The sequence below is a fragment of the Schistocerca piceifrons genome, chromosome X, assembly GCF_021461385.2.
Source record: "Schistocerca piceifrons isolate TAMUIC-IGC-003096 chromosome X, iqSchPice1.1, whole genome shotgun sequence".
Lineage (NCBI taxonomy): Eukaryota > Metazoa > Arthropoda > Insecta > Orthoptera > Acrididae > Schistocerca > Schistocerca piceifrons.
The window spans coordinates 357,826,397-357,849,311 of NC_060149.1; the positions used below are offsets into that span (position 1 = coordinate 357,826,397).

Consider the following 22,915-nt stretch of genomic DNA (forward strand, 5'->3'; position numbering starts at 1 on the left):
GATCACACCCTGTGTCCCAAACCCAATGCGCACCCTTGTGCAATAACCAGGTCAGGGGCACCGAAATCTCGATGGTGTGAGGTATAAAATGCCGATAATAGTTGATTTGACCAAGTATGGACTGCAGTTGCTTCACGTTGGTGGGAGGAGGCATGTTTCGAATCACCTTGACATACTCCTTAGAGGCGTGTAGGCCGTGTACATCAATCGTTAACTTGAAATAGCTGACCTCTCGCACAAAAAAGGTTAGCCTCAGAAAAAACCTGAAACAGCCAGTCCAGCTTGTCAGTGATGTTCACTGCAGACGAGCCACTGATGATGACATTGTCCGGATAATTGGCCGCCTTTGCACCTGGCGTATGAGGTGTTCCATATAACGTTGGAAAATGGCGGGTGCACTGGCAATGCCAAAGTGGAGGCGGTTGTACCGGAAAAGGCCACATAGGGTATTGATGACTAGGATCTGCTGCGATTCCTCATCCAACAGCATCTGCAAGTAAGCATCGTGCAAATCAATTTTGGTGAAAACTGTTGAGCCCACAAGACATGTGAGTATGTCATCCACTGATGGGACAGCATAGGCATCTGTGATGGATTGAGAATTGACTGTGACCTTATAATCACCACAGATGCGTAAAGCACCATTCGGCTTCTCGACTATCACAATAGGCATCGCCCAGCTACTGTGCGCAACGGGAGAAAGGATGCCTTCATCCTGTAAGCGGCAAAGTTTCACCTGGAGTCTGTCTCTCAGAGCAAAGGAAACCATGTCAGTCTTAAAAAAACCAGAAACAGCAGAGGGAAGAAGCTGAACATGCACGGTGAAACCCTTCATCCGTGGTGTGGAGGATGAGAGCAACATGTCGTATTTTCTGAGTAACGGGACAAGGAGGGCATCCGATGAGGGAATCAACACTGCTTGTACTGTGTCCTGCACTGGTAAACCCAGGCGACCAAAAAAGTCCACACCCAGAATATTAGTAGCTCCAGGGATCTGACCACCAAAAGCTGAGCGGTGAAGGAACGACAGCTGTAGCAGATTTGTGTGGAAAAAACGCAGTTCATGGATATAGAGTGATTACTGAAACTGCACAACGCGTTGGTGTGCGGGGATAAAGCCAACGAGCCCAAACATTGATATGTGGTACCATCCACAATAGAGATGGATGATGCCGTGTCAATTTTGAAGACCACTGGAATATGCGTGACCTCCAAGGTAACGAGATAATGGGCACCCGACTGGGGAATGATGGAGAATACTTGGCCATCAATGGAATTCGAGGCTTCCAGGTCCTGAGGTGATGATTCATGACGAGCCTGTGTGTCCCCAGAGAGCGTGGCATTGACACATTATTTCTATGAAACCTGACACACCACAGCAATATGGCCCACTCAGCTGCAAACCGTGCATCTTGCTCACAGGTGGAGGCACTCCAACTGTCGGTGAGTCCAGAAACAGTCCATACAGGATGGAAGTAAAGTGAAAGACTTCCTGTCATGGAATGGGCAAACGGATTGACAAGGCTCCCGCTTGGTGCTAGGCAATTGATGAGCTGCAAAAACAGCTGGATAAAGACGTGGCAGCTGTAGCTAGTGAGACGGTTCAAATGCACAAATGATAGGCAGACAGGTGTCGAGGGACAGGTCTTGTAACTTCAAAATATCAGCCCAAAGACCCTCGTCTGGTGTGCGAAATAGCACCATATTGCGAACCAACGAATAGAATCGATCCTATGGGCTGCTACTTGCAACACTGGTGAGTGACAGCGAATTCCTGATCACGTGAGCATTGCCTGAATCTGCTGTAGAGTTTCCACCAAGGACTGAAGAAGCTCCTCAGAGGGGGCCTTTCCATTTGAAAATTAAAGTTTTATCCTCGTCGCCAATAACTGTAGTGTCCTGCGGTTGGCAGGAAAACACTAACAGTCAGTTTGAACACTTTATTACAATTAAAGAAAAAACCGCCTTCTTGGTATTACAATTAAAGAAAAAACCGCCTTCTTGGTATAGACTAAGTTTTAAATGCAGAACAAACAAAAACCCTACAACTCTGTGGTAGCAAAACAGATAAGGAAACAAGACAATGGAAGAAAATACTGACCAAAACTACTCTACAAAATAAAACATACTACTACAATACTATGGCGAGTGAATAGAAGGCTAGGATTGGCCTAAGTACTGGCCGGAGCTATTCCTAGTGGTTGGTAAACAATGCCTGTCTGATGGTCAAGGAATGCCTGTAGAACTGGGTTGGTGGAGTGTTACAGCAGTCATATGAGTTCTGATTGGTGGAACACTGTCACATGTTGTCTGGAAAAGTAGTTCCTTGTTTATTTGGAAAGTCTGTTACTGTCCACTGGCAATGTTTCTCTCCACGCTTCTGGAAAGGGGTTAGCAACCCATATTGCATGTCAGTTCTGTAGGCGCTCTGATGACAAGGTGCCGCTAAGACATAAAATGCAACTGGGTGGGGGTAGTTGTGGGGCGGGGTAGGGGGGGGGGGGTGAGGGACACTAAGTAACTCTGTAACTCTTGCTACCTTCTCCCACCACTATGGTATTGTAATAGTATGTTTTAGATACTGTTTTAATAATCTATGAAGAATGTGTGAATGTAATCAATCCATACGAGAGAGAGGAAATAAGATGTTTAGTGCATCAGTTGAAGAGGATAACTATATCTGTATGTGATTATTCAACAAAGGGAACTAATATCCTTCTCATTGAATGCCCTAATACCAAATCATTACGACCACCATTGCCGCCGCCGCCACCACCACCACCACCACCACCACCACCACCACCACCACCACCACTGCCATTGCATCATACTAGATTTTCAGTGTTCAGAAATTTATATCCTTTACTGTATATAATTCCTGTATTGGGTGGAGGGCACTGAGATAGTCACATAGGTAATTTTTATAATGAGTAACTAGGACAACTGTGTAGCCATCAATGTCAACCCTTAGCAGGCCATTTTGCATTATGAAACATAAGCAGTTTACATAAAAATGCATGTCTCATTCAAGAATTCATATTGCCTGAATTAATTATTTTCAACCATTGGTTTTGTATGTCACACTACTCATTTTAGAGTCCTATACCATCTGTATAATTTTGGTTCTAAAAGTTTGGGACTTTGTGAGCATATGTACATTTTTATGACAGCTTGTTGACTGTCATGCCCTAACAGAATACAGGACAGTGATTGCAACTTAGCTTGTAGATCACATGACTGCTTTCACAGGTAGCCCTGTATTTGTTGCAGGTTTAAAGATTTTTTAATTGATGTGGATCTTTTGGTCATTGTGACGTGTTTTGTAGAATGATTATTTGGCATTGCGGAAGTCGAACTTAATTCACTCTGAGTTTCTGTGTAGGAGGGGCAGTCCTCATTGAATGATATGTTATTGAAAGTAAATTGTTTGTGTGTTTCAGGTTTGCTCAGTATACTATTTTGTTGAAAAACTGAAGATGAAGAAACAGCCAAAGACCAGACTGAGTTCTGACTTTCAGGTGAGTAACTTTATGCAGCTTCTAATTTTCTTGATGGCACTGCTGTGCTTACATCTAGTTAAAGTTTCTGTTGTTCTTTTATTTAGTTACTCTCTAGCATCATGTTCAGGTTTATGTGATAGACTGAATATTGAAATTAAGGCGTTTTTATAGTGACTCGTTAGTGGCTCCATAATTGCATGCTGAACATTTGCTTGGTTTTGTTACTGATTTGCTTGTACTAAATGTAAATGTGTGCAGTTAACAGAGTCCCTTTAGTTTGTGGTTCCAAAGCGTCATGTAGATCCCTTAGTTCTGTAGTTTTTGTCTCGTTTGTGTTGAATATCAGTACTGTATTTACAGCTTCATGTTAGATCATGTTTGTATACAAGTACGCTAAGTTCAGCTGTGAATTTATTTTCATTTGTGTATTTATTAATTTTATTCATTTATTTACAAGGCAATGAATGATTTCATTTCCTGTATTCTTTGTGATGTACATCAGGTTTTGTTGTGTTTATTTTGTTGGTTGCGTGTTCCATTGATCAATCCCACAGTACGGTAGCCGTTTTGATGTGGAACGTGTCAAGTGCACAACAAATGCACATACGAAACAAAATTTTTTAATATATATATATATATATATATTTTTTTTTTTTTTTTTTGAAAATGAGGCTAATATATATTCCAATACAGAGTTAAAGATTAATATTTCTATTATTTTCTCCAATCCCTTAAATGGCAAAAAATGCATATACTATATTTATAGATTTATTTATTCCTATTCAAGAATTCATCTATGGTATAGAAGGAGTTGTCAAGGAGATATGACTTCAATTTATTTTTGAAGCTATTACTGCTGTCTGTTCAAAATGGCTCTGAGCACTATGCAACTTAACTTCTGAGCTCATCAGTCGCCTAGAACTTAGAACTAATTAAACTTAACTAACCTAAGGACATCACACACATCCATGCCCGAGGCAGGATTCGAACCTGCGACCGTAGCGGGCGCTAGGCTCCAGACTGTAGCGCCTAGAACCGCACGGCCACACCGGCCGGCTGCTGTCTGTCAGACACTTATTTCATCTGGTAATTTGTCGAAAATTTCTGTACCAGCATATTTTACCCCTTTCTGTGCAAAAGATAGGTTGAGCAAACGATGGTGTAAGTCTTTCTTTTTTCTGGTATTATAATCGTGAATGTCACTGTTGTTTTTAAACTGGTCCATGTTGTTGAGAACAAATTTCATTACTGAGTAGATGTATTGTGAGGCTGTTTTAAGAATTCCCAATCTTTTAAAAAGATGCCTACAAGATGTGCGACTATGAACCCCACACATTATTCTAACCACTTTCGTTTGAGCAGTGAATACTTTTTGTCTAAAGGTTGAGTTACCCCAAAATATTATTCCATATGACATCAGAAAGTGAAAGTATGCAAATTATGTTACCTTACTAATTTCTATATCCTCAAAATTGGCAATTATTCTGATTGCAAAAGTTGCTGAACCTAGTTGCTTTAGGAGATCCAAAATATGAATTTTCCAAATTAAAATTCTCATCTATATGTACATCCAAAAACTTAGTATGCCCTACCCTGTCTGGTGACTTCTGTTGATGTGTTACATTTATTGAAGGAACTGTACTTTTTGCAGCAGAAAATTGGATGTACTGTGTTTTTTCAAAGTATAGAGCAAGTCCATTTGCAGAAAACCAATTAATGACTTTTCCAAAGACCTTATTTGTATCATTTTCAATTTGACTTTCTTTTACTGGATTAATAATGATGCTTGTATCATCAGCAAACAGTGTCAGTTCAGCTTCCTGTTTCAAATAGGAAGGGATGTCGTTCACATGTATCAAGAACAGAAGGGGACCCATGATTGAACCCTGTGGAACACCTAATGTAATTTCACCCCAGTTAGATGAAGTGGCAAACTTATTTAAATCACTTGACCCATATAAGGAAACTTTTTGCTTCCTGTTCTGTGGGTATGACTTAAACCACTTATATGCTATTCCATTTATACAATAGAATTGTAATTTCTGTAATGTAATGTCATGATAATCATAAGGTGCTGATATAATCACCTAAAATCTGTTTTACCACATTCATCATTAAAAGATAGAAAGTACCTTATAAAGGCTTCTTTTGTAATATGGAGACCCCCAATATTTTATCTGTGGTTCATAATATTGGAACAGTGGCTTTGTCATTTATAGTATGAGTCCTCATCATCCTTCTCCAGGTCCCTTACTAAGAAACTCACCTTTCAGCAGAAAAAAGGACAGACATCACAACCTCAAAACAGATCCTGACCTACTCGTCCTTCCTCCAGACAAGTGCTCTGCCACTGTTGTGATGAATTATGCTGACTACCTAACAGAAGGATTTTGCCAACTGTCTCACTCCTTCACCTACAAACTCTCCCATAGTGATTTCCTCCAAGAAATCCAACATAACCTCCAATTATTACTGAAGTCCTTTATTGGGCTCCTACTCATCAAGGGATCACAAATTTAGCATTGGAGGGTAAAAATCGTAGAGGGAGACCAAGAGATGAATACACTAAGCAGATTCAGAAGGATGTAGGTTGCAGTAGGTACTGGGAGATGAAGGAGCTTGCACAGGATAGAGTAGCATGGAGAGCTGCATCAAACCAGTCTCAGGACTGAAGACCACAACAACAACAACAACAACAACAACTGAAAGAATTTCCCCTCTTGTTGATCAACACCTCCAACCCATTGTAGCCTCTCACATCAAAGATACTAATCCCTTCCTTCGCTGACTATCCACCATCAACACCCCTTTACCTCCTGGATGACTTCTCATTACTGTTGATGCCACCTCCATATACTGACTTCTCGTTACTGTTGATGCCACCTCCATATACACCAATACTTCTCTTGCCTATGGCCTTGCTGCTGTTGAAAACTACCTTTCCCAATGCCCTTCAGACTCCAAACCCACTACTTCATTCCTCATATGCTTTACCGAGTATGGGGGAATGGACAAAAATATGGAAACACTGAGAGAAACATGTGCTTGAATATAAATGCACATGCTAGTCGAGCCTGCAGGTTTTGCTGTTCTATTTGACCATGAACATTGCCTATACAATGTTCTCAGTACATTGTAAGTGTCGGTCACAATCACAACAGTGTTCTGTGTAGGTGTGAGTGCATTTTGTTGGAGTTAAGTGAATTTAAATGTGGACAAATTGTTGGGACTTTTATGATGATGACTGCTTCCATAACCAAGAGAACCTAAGTTTTTGGTGTTTCAAGAGGCAAAGTATTGAAGATTTATGCTGCATACAGAGAAAGTTGAAAAACATCATCCACTAAGTCACAATGGAGACAAAAATGTTTGTCTTGAGTGATTGTGACAGATGGTAATTAAAGAGGACTGTGACAAAAAATTAGAGGACAATTGCTGAAAGAATCATTGCAGAATTTAATGTTGCACCAGTGAACCCTGCCAGCAGCAAAACAACACAAAGGGAGCTCCATAAGCAGGGAATTTGCTGGATGACCAGGAATTTCAAAAGCTACTCATCAGTGACTCAGATGCCCATAAAAGGAAAAAATGGTGCCAAGGCCATAAAACTTGTCCTGTGCAGTGATGGAAGAAAGTCATTTGGTCAGATGAGTCATGTTTCACAATGTTTCAGATATCTGGCCAAGTTTATGTCCCAAGAGTGAAACATGGTGGGGGCTCGGTGATGATTTAGGCAGCCATATCATGGTATTCCATGAGCTCCAGTGTTTCCAAAGTCCCATTACTGCCAAGGGTTATGTGGCCAATTTGGCTGATCAGGTCCATCCCATGGTGCAGTGTTTGTTCCCCAATGCAGAGGCTGCGTTCAGAGATGTTAACACAGCTTACATCATCTAGCACTGGTTTTGTGAGCACGAGGATGAATTGTCGCGTATCTCCTGGCCACCACAGTCACCAAATCTCAGTATTGTTGGGACGTGGTCTTGCCACTATTTTGCAGATAGAATGGTATGAGATTCCCCAGAAAATTGTGGAGGTCCTGTATTCATCCATTTCAAGACGAGTGGAAGCTGTTTTGAAGACCAACAGGTTTCCTGCACAGTATTAGGTGCGGTATTGTGTTGTGTTTTTGGTATTTCCATATTTTTGTCCAGTCCCTGTACATCATGACAAGCAACTGTGTCTCCTTTCAGGAGACAGTAATAAACAAATCTGTGGCAGGAGAAGGTATGTAAACAAATATGCAGCACAGCCATGGGCTCCCACATGGCACCCTCCTATGCAAACTTTTTTATGGGCCATTTAGAAGAAACTCTTCTAGCCACCAAAAATTCCAAATCCTTTGTCTGCTTCAGGATTATGGTTGATATATTCATGATCTGGACTGACGGAGAAGATACCCTATCATCATTCCTTCACAACCTCAATGCCTTCTCTCCAATCTGCTTCACATGGTCCTCCTTAACCCAATGTGCTACCTTCCTGGACATTGATCTCTACCTCACAGATGGCTCCATCCATGCCTCTATCCACATGAAACCCACTAATCACCAACACTATATGCATTTTGGCAGCTTTCATCCATTCCACACCAAAAAGTTCTTCCCATACAGACTGGCCACCCACAGACAGTGTAGCTGCTGCGATGAGAACTACCTTGCCCAGTATGCTGAAGGTCTCATGAATGCCTTCATTGATAGGCACAACCCCCTCCCCATCCCCCCCCCCCTCCCCACCACCACCGCCAAAAACTATGTCTGCAAACATGATTTCCCATGCCACATCCTCACACAACCCTAATCGTCCCACCATCCTCAAGAATCGGCTACAAAGGAGTGCCCCTTTCACCACCCAGTATCACCCTGGAATGGAACAACTGAACCGTATCTTTAACCAGGGCCTTGATTATCATCATGCCCTGAAATGAGGGACATCGTACCCAAGATCCTTCCCACCCCTGCTGATGTGGTGTTCCCTCAAGCACCCACCCAACCTACATATCATCCTAATCCATTCCTATGCCACTCCCATTCCCTACACCCTTATCACAGAGCTCATGTCCCTATGGAAGACCCAGGTGCAAGACCTGCCCAGCCCAGCCACCGAGGATTTCCTACACCAGTCCTGTCACAGACTTGCACTAACCCACCTGCATAAACAACTGTGCCATACATCAGCTCTGCTGCAATCACAGCTCAACTTTTTATGTTGGTATGAAAAACAACCCGCTGTCCATCAAAATAATTGGCCACTACCAAACTGTGGCTTGTTAAAAAGTTGACCACCTGGTGGCACAACATGCAGCTGGGCACAACGAGCTCAGCTTCAATGGCTGCTTTACAACCAAGGCTACTGCCAGCTTTTTCGAACTGCACTGATGGGAGTTATCATAGCAACACATCCTTCAGTCCCATAAACCTGTTGCCCTCAATCTCCATTAACACACTGTCTTCACATCCTTCACTCTACTGTTCCCATTCCTCTGTCCTATCACCCCCGTCCAAATCACATATCCATGCCACCTTCACTGTGCACTGCTCTCTACTGACTCCCGACACCTGGACTCACGTGGCTAGCCCATGCACCTGTCGACCTGCCCTTGCCACATTCCTAGACAACAAACCCGCTGCCTCTCTCTGAGCTGCAGGCTACCCTCTGTGATGTTCACCTGCTTTATTTCCTCATTGATTGTGTGCAGTGTCGACATACTGTGTTGCTATGCCGGCTGAAAAATTGGGGGTGGAAGTTCAACACTTACTACTTTAAGGGGAGCTGGAACGCCCTATCCAGACAATGTTAAATTTAGTGACTTGGCTTCCCTGTGTTTCAGGAACCGCTGTAGTCATTGATATGAAACTTTTACAGGACATTGAACTGTATGTTCTGAGTCTACTGAACTACAATAATTGCATTTCAGCCAGTGCTTTCGGAAATACAATTTTTTAATTACACAGTTAAAATTTTGTGTACTTTTTCATATGTTATCCTAAATAATTTTAATTATACATAACATTATGTTCTTCTTTTAGTTCAGTAGGCTCAGGATGTGTATGTTATTACTCCCTGAAAATCTGAATACTCTACTTGGAGTGGTTTCTGAGATTTAGGAAAAATGCAACAGAAAATGAAAATTTCAGGAACGGCTTCTAAAGTTTAAAAGACTTTAACTCACTTAATATATGTTTTTTTTTTTATTTTTAGTTGCTCAAAAGCACCATTGCACCATACTGTATATCATCCTCTTGATCTTTTTCCAAGTTTTTTCTTACTTTCTTCTTTCTGTATCCTTAGTGGCCAACAGTGCTGCATTCTATGCTTTATCAATGCAAACCTTGTCCATCCGTTCAAGTACTCTGATGCAGTTTGCTCCAGGATTAATTCCCATATGCTGTAGCACTTTCACCCTACCAATGTTGCCATCATTAAAAGCAATAGCAGCATCACTGACTCCTCATTTTAGTGTCTTCATTCCAACAAAAACATTTTTTGGTAAGTGAGTCCATATAAGATTACTGAAGGACTCATTGAGATTTTGAGTCTGACCTTGCAGACACTGCTTCAGTAATTCAGGATTTTCCAGGTCTCTGTAAAAAGGTTTTATGATATCCATGACTGCTTCTGGGATGGAATGCTTATGGCTGTATAAAGTGTTTGAATACTGGGCATTGCAGTAATTGCACCATGTATCAGGTCCAGGAGGGCAAAGGTGGTGTACTGGTTTTTCATCAGTTGACAGCCTGTGGAAGAAGGTAGCCCATACTGCTTGCTTCATTTTCAACAAATCTTCAGTATTATTTCTAATGGCCATCCCATAATACTGCTGTACTTCATCAGTCATTTTGTCTGTCAGGCTGCCCCTTATGGTTTTACCATCAGAAAGTGTCTTGGGTCTCAAACTTTGTTTCAACTTCCTCAACCTGGTGCCCATCCTCTTCTGGGCATGACCAACAACTTCCAGTTTTATGATAGCCTTCTCACCATAAGGCTGAGTGGCTACTACACTGTTATATGATTTTGAGTCTCCATTACCTAAGAACTTAGTGTAACACATTCCCATTTCATTCACAGATCAACTAAAAATTTCAGTAGCTACAGAGGCCTCCATACCACCACTTGTTCTTTCATAATTCCTGTCAGAAATATGCCCTTCTTCATTCCCTGATTTACACTTATAACAATGATTGGTTAAAATCTGGAAATCTGTTACTTTTCCAGTATCCACACTGGTCACCATAGCAACATAATTCTTAGAACTGTAGCCGCACTTCAGCCAAGTGCCATAAAAAGCTATTGGTATGTCAGTCATACCATCATTTATTTCAACAGCTTCGTTTGCAGCACCCTTGATTGACTCACATGCAACAGATTCCACAGTAGCTCCAATAAATCCTGCATACTTATCGATTTTAAGAGGTGGGGGTGGTGTATTCATCACGGCACACACTGTTTCTGCTGCAATGTGTCCTTTGCCAATAGCTCTCTGTCCATAAAACCACCTAACATTTATTTCAAAATAATTATCTTAATATTTATCAGAATTGCAAAATGAATCAGTATATTTATAACTGGCACAATTAATAATAAGTTTCCTGGCTATTCCATTTGATACCTCACTGTCTTCATGTAAACTAACTGGCCCTCCACATATTTTAAAACACCCACATTCACCTAACACCCTTGTTAGAATGAATAAATCTATCAGAATATAACCTAATCTACAATTTATATCACTTTTGTTTGAGAAAATTGTGTGTCACGACATTTTATTTTAATCTTCAAAGTGCTAATGGGTGTTTCTCTAGATACTGACGAGTTTGCCTGTATTTCAGTGTCTGTAACTTCACACGCCACATGTTGATCACAATGTTTCCCTTTATTCGAAAATCTATTACCATGAAACCCACGTTTCTTCAAAACACTTCATTTTGGTGTCATACTTTACTTTTTGAGACATTTACCAATCTATTTGTCACTTTTCCTCGGAAAAAACGTTAGCACTTTGACATAAATGGGTGTTTATACTATGAAATAATACGATACTGTTTCTGACAGTGCTGCCAATACAAACACGTGATTTAACATTTATAACACAGCAATCCACAGCCTTCTGTATAAAAAAATTACAAATTTCATTAGATCTTGAAGTAATGCACATGAAAATTTTAACATATTCAACCAGTGTAGATTATATTTAAAAAAAGAAAAGAAAATACATTTCATGTGAATTTATAAGTGATATATATCATTTTATTCAGAAAATTGCAAATTTTATAATGAGATAAAAAAAATTTTCCATTCTAACTCCCCTTAAGTGAGGTAGCCAACAGGGTCACATTTGCATTTCACAGTTCTTTACTTTTGCTGTTCACAAGCCCCCAATTTACACATCTAATATGACCAGTTAACTATTGTTTAACTTTCAATAAGCCTCATAAATAGGTTGCAGGCAAACATCCACATACTGCTGCAATAGTTTACTGTTGAAAATCTATGAGATGTAAAAACCGAACCACACATTTCACAGTGTTTCAAATAAATTGAACAGACACTGTTATTGCTTTTACACATGACCTATTGGTGTAACACTTATCTCACAGTTAAGTGGATGCATTATTGTTGATCTAACCAATACAGGTTCCGCGTCTGAAACTCGGCAGTGGGCTAACTGTGTCAGGACCAAAAATTCGGTCCTTATATATTATCACAATAATAGGCACTGAAACTACACATTGTTTGATGTTTAATTTACAGAAATCACAATTAAAACTTAACTCATTAAATTAACTGAATACATTGAAAAATTCCGTCTTTTTAACTGTTTCTTCTACTACAAGAGTTAGGCCGAATTATTTGTTTAAATGATGAAATTAACGGATATCATTATACAAACAATACTTTTGACAAAACTGTTAATTACTTTGGAATTAATTAATGGCTGGCTTTGCTAACATGTTTTCGAACAGAGCCAAATAGTTCCTTTAAGAATACTATTAGTTGTTCCTCCAAATTTTTATAATCAGTACAGAATTTATATTTTTTTATAAGTCAACAGTAGAATTTAAGTTATGAAACAATTAGCGATTTCACTCTATATTAAAAGATATTAACTAGGAATAATCAAAATAAGTTAGAATATCAATTACATACATAAAACTAAGCATCAAATTAGATCTGATGTTATATACTTTAAAACTGAGGGCCAACCTTTCTCTTTTATGGAAATGCAAATTATACTCACGTATGCTAATGTTAATTAGTCAGACACGGGAAAAAAAATGAATTTTAAGGAGGCAGATGGCAAAACAAGAGGGGAAGTAAAAATATCCCGGCTTGCTTTGTCACACTTCCCCTACCTACTGCTTCTTTACCTCACTCCACGCCACCACTGGTTGAGTTCGGGCAGCCAAGCAGGTAACACATGCACAGAATGCATGCAATCGGACTGTCTGACAGATTGCCTACACTACCTGCACCTGCCCACAGATGTGCTCTAAGGGTGCTCGCAGGTGTCTAACCCATTGGGGCAGTGTCATAACAGCCTGTCCTAGAGTCATATATATATATATATTACTCTCATACTAAGTAATGTTTTCCATCGAAGTTATCCATGCATATGTGCATTTTCATTCTTGTCATGCCCTGAAATGAGGGATATCCTACCCAAGATCCTTCTCACGCCTCCTAAAATGGTGTTCCTTCACCCACCCTCCCATTTCAAAACAATGGAAATTTTTTACAGCTGAGAGGACATACCAAGTTGTCAACAAAACTATCCACAAATAAATAAAAATAACATGAGAAAATATAACTGCCATCACATTGTGGAGGCAATATAAGAATACCCAAACAAGAAATGGTTGAAGTCCAGGAAGGCACCAGTAAAGGCAAACCTGATTTTCGTCCCCATCCTTCCTTAATCTGAGCTTGTGCTTGGTATAATGATATTGATGTTAATGGGACATTAAATACTAATCTTCCTTCCTTTGATGTACATAAAGTAATAGACGTGAGGCTAGGGAATGCACTATGTCAAATGGAAAACAATAAACGAAGTGGCCGTGTGGTTCTAGGCGCTGCAGTCTGGAACCGTGAGACCGCTACAGTTGCAGCCTCGGGCATGGATGTGTGTGATGTCCTTAGGTTAGAATGCTTAACAAGTGTCTCAAACTGGGATGATATTAAACATCTAAGAAAATGCTGAAACCGTACCTGTCTTCAAAAGGCATGACAGCCATAATGAGAATTAGTGCCTTGTGAATCTTTTAGCGTAGTTTAATAAACTTCTCTCCAAAGTATTAATAAACTGATGTGCTAAATAACTGGACTTCTACAACCCATCCAAAAAGCACAACTTCACAAAAGTTTCTGAACTGTTGCCTTACCAGTGGAAGATGTATTCAAAGGCTTGGAGTTGGATTGTACACAGATCAAACTTAATGATTGATAACTGATTTTCTGGTGGCTTTGTATTCATAAGTGCAGGTCTGGGTAAAACTAATAACTATAATTCAATAACTTAAAATTGTTTCTACAGAAATTGATTTGGAGGTGAATATGCGAAAATTTGGGTTCGTAGTCCAGACACCCAAATAATTTGAATTGTCCATGAAACTGAATACTTTCACCTTTGCCCCAAAATGCAGTTAGGAACCTCCATTCCAGCAGCATAAATTCTGTTGGCGGCATTCAGAAAGATTGTTTTCCATGACCAACCAGGACGTTCCAGTGAACCTAAAAATGAAAATGTACATTACTGCTAGTGTTCTATCAGCAACAACAAACCTTGTAGTAAAACTAGCCCTGAGAAATACGTACGTGTGTGTGTGTGTGTGTGTGTGTGTGTGTGTGTGTGTGTGTGTGTGTGTGTGTGTGTGTGTGTGTGTTTAATGAAGTACTTTTGTATGACATTTGGTAATTAATTTAAAAGAAGAAAGGTGAATTATCGTTTGATAATCTTCAAAGTGTTTTCTAAAATAACTGAATAATATGCTAAAACTGAAGCCTGAAGCTGACAGTGCAGTATAGTTCACTACTCGATGCCATTTAAACATCACGTAACACAACTGACATTATAGCATATAGGTGGACTGGCCAAAATTTTTGTGCATTTTTCAACCAAGTTTGTGAGAAGTTTCATATCCTCTTTGAAAAAAGTAAAGTGTTTCATTTAAAATGAACCATAGTTGTTCAGTATCTTTGTAGGTAAGTGTTAACCAAAATACCAATTTTCAAAAAGCTTGTCATAATCACCGGAACTATTTATGATTGGTGTCTACATTACACAAACCAACTGGATTGTTTCCTGCAAATTGGCTCTCCTTTGACTTGGATAAAACACAGTACATACTATTTTGTATAATACATGAATAAGTGCAATATACTGTAGGACCCTATGATAGTACGGCAGTGATTTTTCTTCGCTTGGAAGATAGTGACTTCTTGTACAGATTGATAGCCTTTACACACTATAATGACTTGCAGAGTGTAAATGTAGATGGAGTTGCAGCAGGATAAAATGCCTTACCTAAGTCTAGGGAGTACCACTTAATTGCACCTCATTGTCAAAATTTTAGTTTCTGTGAGAGGAAGTTGTAGCACTCATTGTCAAAATCCTCAGGTAGGTAATTGAATCACGGGGAGATGAGACTGGACCATGGCTCTTACAATTTTATGTGATTATTAAATGCAGTAAAATAAAAAATCGTGGAAATATGCATATAATGTTACGCAGTTTAGTGTTTTTGATGAGTGTAGACTCCACAATAATCACTGAAAGTTGACGATTTGTGCATTTGCATCATCAAAACATATTTTTATTACTTTGATAATTATTTTTGAATCCATTGTAGATATAGAGCATCTGTGTTCCCCACATAGTGAACTCTTTAGTTGTGTGATGTATGCGATAAATTGTAGTGCAGTTGAAAAGGGGGGTCCTATCAATTCACATGTCTGGTTATGTGTTAGATCTGCATATGAGATTTTATTGTGTTACTGAAACTACACTTATGAGTCAAACAAAACAAATCATGTTGTATATAATGTGATCCCACATGGCCTCTATGTTCATTTAGATGCAACTAAGCAAAGGGTTGATTCCTGATTAATGGATGTACACTGAAATTATTTAGTTTGGTTACAGCGTCAGTGGTGTTATACTAAGGTAAAATTATAACTAATTTCAATTTGTTGTTTTACCTGATCTGCATTACATTCCTGTTGCATTCACTGCCTGTCTACAACATTGACATGATAAGATATTCTAGTGTGAATTGATGAGTCTGCTAATGGCAGTTTACAGGTGCTAACTTTGAATTAAAAAATGAAAGCTGTAGAATATAGACAGAAATATATTTCATGGTTAACCAGAAGACAATATGCAATATCACCTGTTTTCTATCTTTGATCTTGTTGGTAATAGAATTTAATAATACAGAATGAACTGTTGACAATTATGGAAAGGATAGATTGCTACTCACCATAAAGATGACACATTGTGGTTGTCAGAAAATCAACATGTCATCTTTATGTTGAGTAGCAATCTATCATTTCCATAATTGTAGGTATTCCTACCTGGACTTTCAATAGAATAAATTGTTGCTCTCTTTATGTAAGGCAAATTTCTAATATTGTAAGATTAATGATTACATGGGTTTTCAACTACTCTGAATGCAGTATTAAATTTTTTTTGCTTTGCACATATGTGACACAGAACATCAGGCAGAGAAAGTTCTACTGCAAGAATTTTAGCATAATATTTTTGTGTTGACAAAGAAATATATTTTAACCATAAAAAACCATGAGACATACACTCACATTACTAAGAGTGTTGATGCATTTTAAACATCATGTGGAAGGAGAAAATGGAAATTAACTGGACAAGGAAAATTAAAAAAGTGTTTTCAGATAGAAGAGTTAAGAAAAGACCTGAACAGAAAACCACACTAGAAGGACCATGTAGATTTGATATGTTACAAATATCCATAGTTAGTTATCTCAGCTATGGAAGGAGGAATTGTAGGAAAAGGCAAAGACTCAAATGTATAATATTTCTCATTGAAGAGTTTTATTATTGTAGATATACAAAAACAAAACAATTGTAATATTTTAGTGACCATAGGAGAACCAAATGATACCATTGTTGTGAAGTTTGATGACAAACAAAAGTTACTGGGTAAAAATGTTGTTACTGAACTTTCAAAATTAGTAGACTTAGAGAAAATCTGGTTAAAATACAAACCCTGGTATCAGAATGTTCTGTACTACTAATATATCTAGTTTCCTCCAGTTTGTTGTATTTTACTTTTGCCAAGATCGCCATATTAATTGATTTTTAAAGATTTCTGCAAAAGTCGCTCAATTTGTTTTTTGAAATCTAGATGTACAGACATCCTCTGTAAGCAGTCACTCTGTTCCTGTTTACTGTGAACTTAGCTGCAGAAAAGTAGTACTTGTGCAAGATTTGGTAAATGAAATTGGAATAGGTGTATGTCAAAGATACGTGCTCTTGTTAAGATTTGTTTACCAGTTGTGTGTGTAATAAATGTATTCATACATAATGTAGTTCCATGGGAATAATAATGAAATTTGTTGCCTTATTTTTTTACTGGTCCTGAGAATAAAGTAATAAAAAAATTAAAAAGCAATTGTCTTGACAAAATGTGGTTGATATGTACACTATTTTCTTTCATGCTTATTGAAATGGATTTGATAGAAAAATGGACATTTATGATTAACATATTTATATTCTTCTCCTTTAACGAAAAAATAAATAAATAAATAAAAATTACAGGACTGTTGTTAACAGCAATATGTTTTATTGCCAAGGGGCTGATGAGAATTAGGCAGAGTGGATCATTCTTCTGCTGAAGAGAGAACACAGCCAGAAGGTTAGTTCCTTTCAGTTTGTTAACAGGTGCAGTGGCGGTTCTCTTCCTTCTACTAAGTTTCTGTGATTATTATAACTGAAATTGTTTCTTTTGTTTTTATTTGTGTTACTGAGACTACAGCAGGGCATCTGAAGTACTAATTAAAACTACTTGTGCAGATATAACAGTACAGTTGTATGTAATTTATTTTCTGGTCTCTCTTTTTGTGTATGCCTTGACAGCATGATGCTGGTATATGGAAAGCAACATATTTTACATCTGTGTTGCCTACAAATCTCCATAAGTATTACAGTTGTGTTAAATGTGTTCTGAATACTGTGTTTTAGTGGTAAGTGTCTGTGTGCTTGCTAAGATGCTGACTAGCCACATTTTATAACTAGAGAACAAGAGAGTGTAAAATGGAAACAATGAAAAAGAGTGAGTACATATGGCCATGGAAAGTGGCTACTTCTCATTACAGTGGGGTCTATCTTTACCAGCCATGACATATCACAAGGCTAGGAACATAATGTAGTAATTTTCAGTTGTATGCTGGTAAATTTAAGTTGATGTCCACATGAAATTTGGAGACATGAACCATATTGGACACACATTCCAGGTTACTGAACACCAACTCACAGCTTGCAATTCATAATCAAACTGTGCATTGGCATTGGGTGCCTTCCCCCCCCCCCCCCCCCCCCCCCCCTGTCTATGTAGTGAGGACTTGCAAAATCCATGTAAAATGAACTGCAGCTATTTAGGTTGCAAAAAATAAGTTGATTGGTTGGTTTGTTAGTTGTGTGTTCCATTGATCAATCTCACGGTAACTGTTATGATGAGGAATGTGTCAAGTACATAAGAAGTGCACACATAAATCAAGGGTTTTTTAAAACTTAAAATTTGTATTACCTACCCCATTCCCTTAAATGGCACAAAATAAATATATTGTACCTATAGATTTATTTATTCCTATTCAAGGATTTATCTAGGGTATGGGAGTTGTCAAGGAGATATGATTTCCATTTATTTTTAATACTACTACTGCTGTCTGTCAGACATTTTATTTCATCTGGTAATTTATCAAAAAGTTTTACAGCAGCATATTTTACTTCTTTGTGTGCCAAAGATAAATCAAGTAGAGGATACTGTGAGTCTTTCTTTCTTCTGGTATTATAATCATGAATGTCGCTGTTGTTGTTAAACTGGTCCATGATGTTGAGAACAAATTTTATTACTGAGTAAATGTACTGTGAGGCTGTTGTAAGAATTCCTAACCCTTTCAACAGATGCCTACCAGATGTGTGACTATGAGCCTACACATTATTTCAACCACTTTCTTTGACAGTGAATACTTTTTGCCTAAGTTAGTTAGTTACGTGTTCCATTGATCAATGGCACGGAAAAACCGTTATGATGTGGAACGTGTCAAATGCACAAGAAATGCGCACAGGAAACATGGTTTTTTTTTTTTCATTGTAGCCTTATACCTAAATATTTCTATTATCTATCCCATTCCCTTAAATGGCACAAAATGCAAATATTATATCTCCAGATTTATTTACTCATATTCAAGAATTCATCTATGGTATAGAAGGAGTTGTCAAGGAGGTATGATTTCAATTTGTTTTTGAAACTATTACTGCTGTCTGTCAGACATTCTGTTTCATCTGGTAATTTATCAAAAAGTTTTATAGTAGTGTATTTTACCCCTTTCTGTGCCAAAGATGGGTTAAGTAAAGGATAGTGTAGGTCTTTCTTTTTTCTGGTATTGTAATCATGAATGTCGCTGTTGATTTTAAACTGGCCCATGTTGTTGAGAAAAAATTACATTACTGAGTAAATGTACTGTGAAGCAGCTGTAATAATTCCTAACCTTTTAAACAGATGCCTACAAGATGTGCGACTATGAACCCCACACATTATTCTAACTACTTTCTTTTGAGCAGAGAATACCTTTTGCCTAAGTGTTGAGTTGCCCCAGAATATTATTCTGTATGACATCAGAGAGTGGAAGTATGCAAAGTATGTTAGCTTACTAATTTCTACATCCTCAAAATTGGCAATTATTCTGATTGCAAAAGTTTCTGAATCTAGTCGCTTTAGGAGATCCAAAATATGAATTTTCCAAATTAAGATTCTCATCTGTATGTACACCCAAAAACTTAGTATGTTCTACCCTGGCTACTGACTTCTTTTGATATGTTACATTTATTGAAGGAATTATGATTTTTCCGGCAGAAAATTGGATGTACTGTGTTTTTTCAAAGTTCAAAGCAAGCCCATTCACCGAAAACCAATTAATAACTTTTCCAAAGACCTTATTTGTATCATTTTCTCTCGGACTTTCTTTTACTGGATTAATAATTATGCTTGTATCATCAGCAAACAGTGTCAGTTCAGCATCTTGTTTCACATAAGAAGGTAGGTCATTCACATATATCAAGAACAGGAGGGGACCCATGATCGAACCTTGTGGAACACCTAATGTAATTTCACCCCAGTTAGATAAAGTGGCAAACTCCTTTGAATCGCTTGAAGCATATAGTGGCAAACTCCTTTGAATCACTTGAAGCATATAAAGAGACTTTTTGCTTCCTGTTCTGTAGATATGACTTAAACCACTCATATGCTGTTCCATTTATACCATAGAATTGTAATTTCTCTAACTTAATATCATGGTTCACACAATCAAATGCTTTGGATAAGTCACAGAATATTCCTACTAGTGACATGTTACTATTTAAAGACTCTACTATGTGGACAGTGAAATCGTATATTGCTGTCTCAGTGGAACAGCATTTCTGAAATCCGAACTGTGATTTACTAAGTATCCCATCACTGTTGAGATGGCTAACCACTCTTGAGTCATTACTTTCTCAAAATTTTTTGAAAATGCTGTAAGCAAGGATACTGGCCGGTAATTATTGAAATTTGTGGTTTCCCTCTTTTTGTAGGGAGGCCTGACAATGGCATATTTTAACCTGTCTGGAAAAATACCCTGAGTCAGTGTTGCATTACATATGTGACTCAAAACATCAGCTGTAATTGCTCCACATTGTTCTAATAACTTGTTAGAGATGTCATCTACTCCAACAGAACATTTATTTTTCAAAGATTTAATGATTTTCCTTATTTCACAGGAGGTTGTTAGATGAAACTTAATCTGACTAAAATTTTTTAAAACTGACTCTTCCATGTACTGCTTGGCTTTTTCTTTTGACTTATTCTCACCAATTTTTCTCCTACACTTAAGAAGTGATTGTTAAATACACTGGCTACCTGTGCACTGTGTTAGTTAAGATAGTCTCATTATCTTTAACAGTAATACTGCCTACCCCAGTGGTTACTTTTCCTGTCTCCCTTCTAACAACATTCCATATTGATTTGATTTTATTGCTGGAGTTGTTAATTTCATCTGTAACATACATATTTCTTGATTTCCTTAAAACTTTTCTCAGTATGTTACAATAATTTTTATAGTGTAAAACTACTTCTGGATCTTTACTAGTCCTTGCTGTCTGATACAGTTTCCTTTTTCTTTTGGAAGACACTTTAATACCTGTAGTAATCCAAGGTTTCTTTGAAAAGTTTGTGCTGTTACAGTTAGTAATTTTCTTTGGAAAACAATGTTCAAAAAGGGATATAAATTTATCAAGAAATATGCTGCATTCATCATTAGCATTTGGCTCATTATATACGTCTTCCCAGTTTACATTTCCTGAACTTTCTCTGAAGTGATCTATAGATACCGGGTTGAGCGCCCTTGCACTTTTACTTAATGATTTCTGAAGTGTACACCCTGTTAGGTTTTGTAAGTTAATCACTTGTGTATCATGGTCAGATAATCCATTTTCCACAGGGAAAGCATGTGTTTGTTCTACAACCTCTTTCTGTATAAATACATTATCTATTAGAGTACTACTGTCCTGAGCTATACATGAGGTGAAATTGATCACTGATTCTAAGTTATATGTTGTTAACAACACTTATAGTTCACTTTTTCTATCAGAATTGCTTAGAAAGTTTACATTGAAATCACCACAGATTAATAACTTCTTTTTATTGTCTGACAGGCAGCATAATAGGAAGTCAAATATTTTTATGAATAGCTCCCAACCTAGTAATGTGGACCTGTACACTGTTGCTAATATCAACACTACATTATCTAGCTGTAGTTTACATGCACAAACTTCACTGTGCTGTCTGACACAAAACTTGCGTACTTCTACAGTTTTGTGTTTGTACGCTTGTTTTGTGTAAATGGCAACTCCTCCTTTATCCATGTTAGATCTGCAAGTGTAAGATGCTAAATTATTCCCATTTATACTGACACTGTCCATGCCAACAGTCCCATGGTGTTCAGACAAAGTATATCAGTCTCATTCTTATTTTTGAATTCATCTAAACACATTAACAGCTCATTTACTTTATTTTTTATTCTCCTGATATTTTGATGAAGTACACTGATACTACCCTTAGCTTTATCCCTATTTACTGTACATGAAGGTTCTTTTATTCTATTTTTCTTGATTGTTGTCCATCTGGACTTTGGCTTTAACCTAAAAAAAAACTATCTGCCTGGTCCCATTAACCACAGGGATCATCCCTTGTGTGACTGTGGCCCACCTTACAGTATCTGCTAATGGAGAAGCTAACTTACATTTCCTTTCCTATTTAGGTGCAGGCCATGTGTAGTGTATTCCCACCTACCAATAGCATTAACTGTAACAACACTTATGTGAGATTTTGCCAGCCGATCATGGTGCTGAAAGACTTCCACAAACCCCACACTTATATGCCCAGTTTCTGCTCCTATTTTATTCATGTCACTCCTAATACTATATCTTGGATTCATAGCCAGGCTGTTTCCTGCTCCCCCAATTATAAATACGTGATCTTCCTTCTTAAAGCCCCTACATAGCTGACCTAAGTTTTCCATCACCTGGCTAAGGCTAGCACTTGGTTTCACAAAACTTGTGACCTGGTACCCTTCACCTAATTTCTCCTGAAGCTGCTGGGCTACACCCATACCTTGACTACTACCTAGAAGCAGAATTCTTCTTTTCCTATTCTTTTTTTATCCCAGCTTGACTTTTTTTCTTTAAGCTAATATTCTGCTTCAACCTACATTCAACTATATCTGGATGAGGCACTTCCTCCACTACTTCAGATAGCAAGCCAAACTAATTTACTAATTGAATCTCTAAAGTTTTTTCAATAGTTTCCCTTCTTCACCCTTTGCTTGCTGTTTTTTCCCAGCACCCCATCTCTTTTTCCTCCCTTTGCCTACATAATTCCAAATTCGCATTTTCTAGTTCAGCCTTAAGGGCACAAATTTTTTCCTCCTGTTTAGCTATTTTTTTGTCCTTTCTACATAACGTGCATTACCATGGGAAGAGCCTCATTAACTACCCCTGTTTCCTCTCCACTACATAACCTACAGTCTTCACAGAACATCCTGTTCTTCAGATTTTTATGACAACCACCATATTTATCACATATAGTTTGATAGAAAAAATTACATAAATGCGGAGAATAACTTGG

The 22,915-nt window shown here is 38.0% G+C and overlaps 1 protein-coding gene across 7 annotated transcripts in view; it reads left to right on the forward strand.

Moving 5' to 3' along the window:
- The window catches only part of LOC124721160, a 191,943-nt gene that overhangs the window by 45,906 nt on the left and 123,122 nt on the right, over positions 1–22,915 (forward strand). For 2 of the 7 annotated variants that reach the window (XM_047245985.1, XM_047245988.1), the window contains exons 1-2: positions 3,441–3,518; positions 17,293–17,389. The gene's annotated coding sequence lies outside the window, so the exon portion shown is untranslated. Of the gene's footprint in view, positions 1–3,434; positions 3,519–17,292; positions 17,390–22,915 lie in introns of those variants that run through there. The other 5 variants (XM_047245984.1, XM_047245986.1, XM_047245989.1 and 2 more) reach the window with 3 other exon arrangements.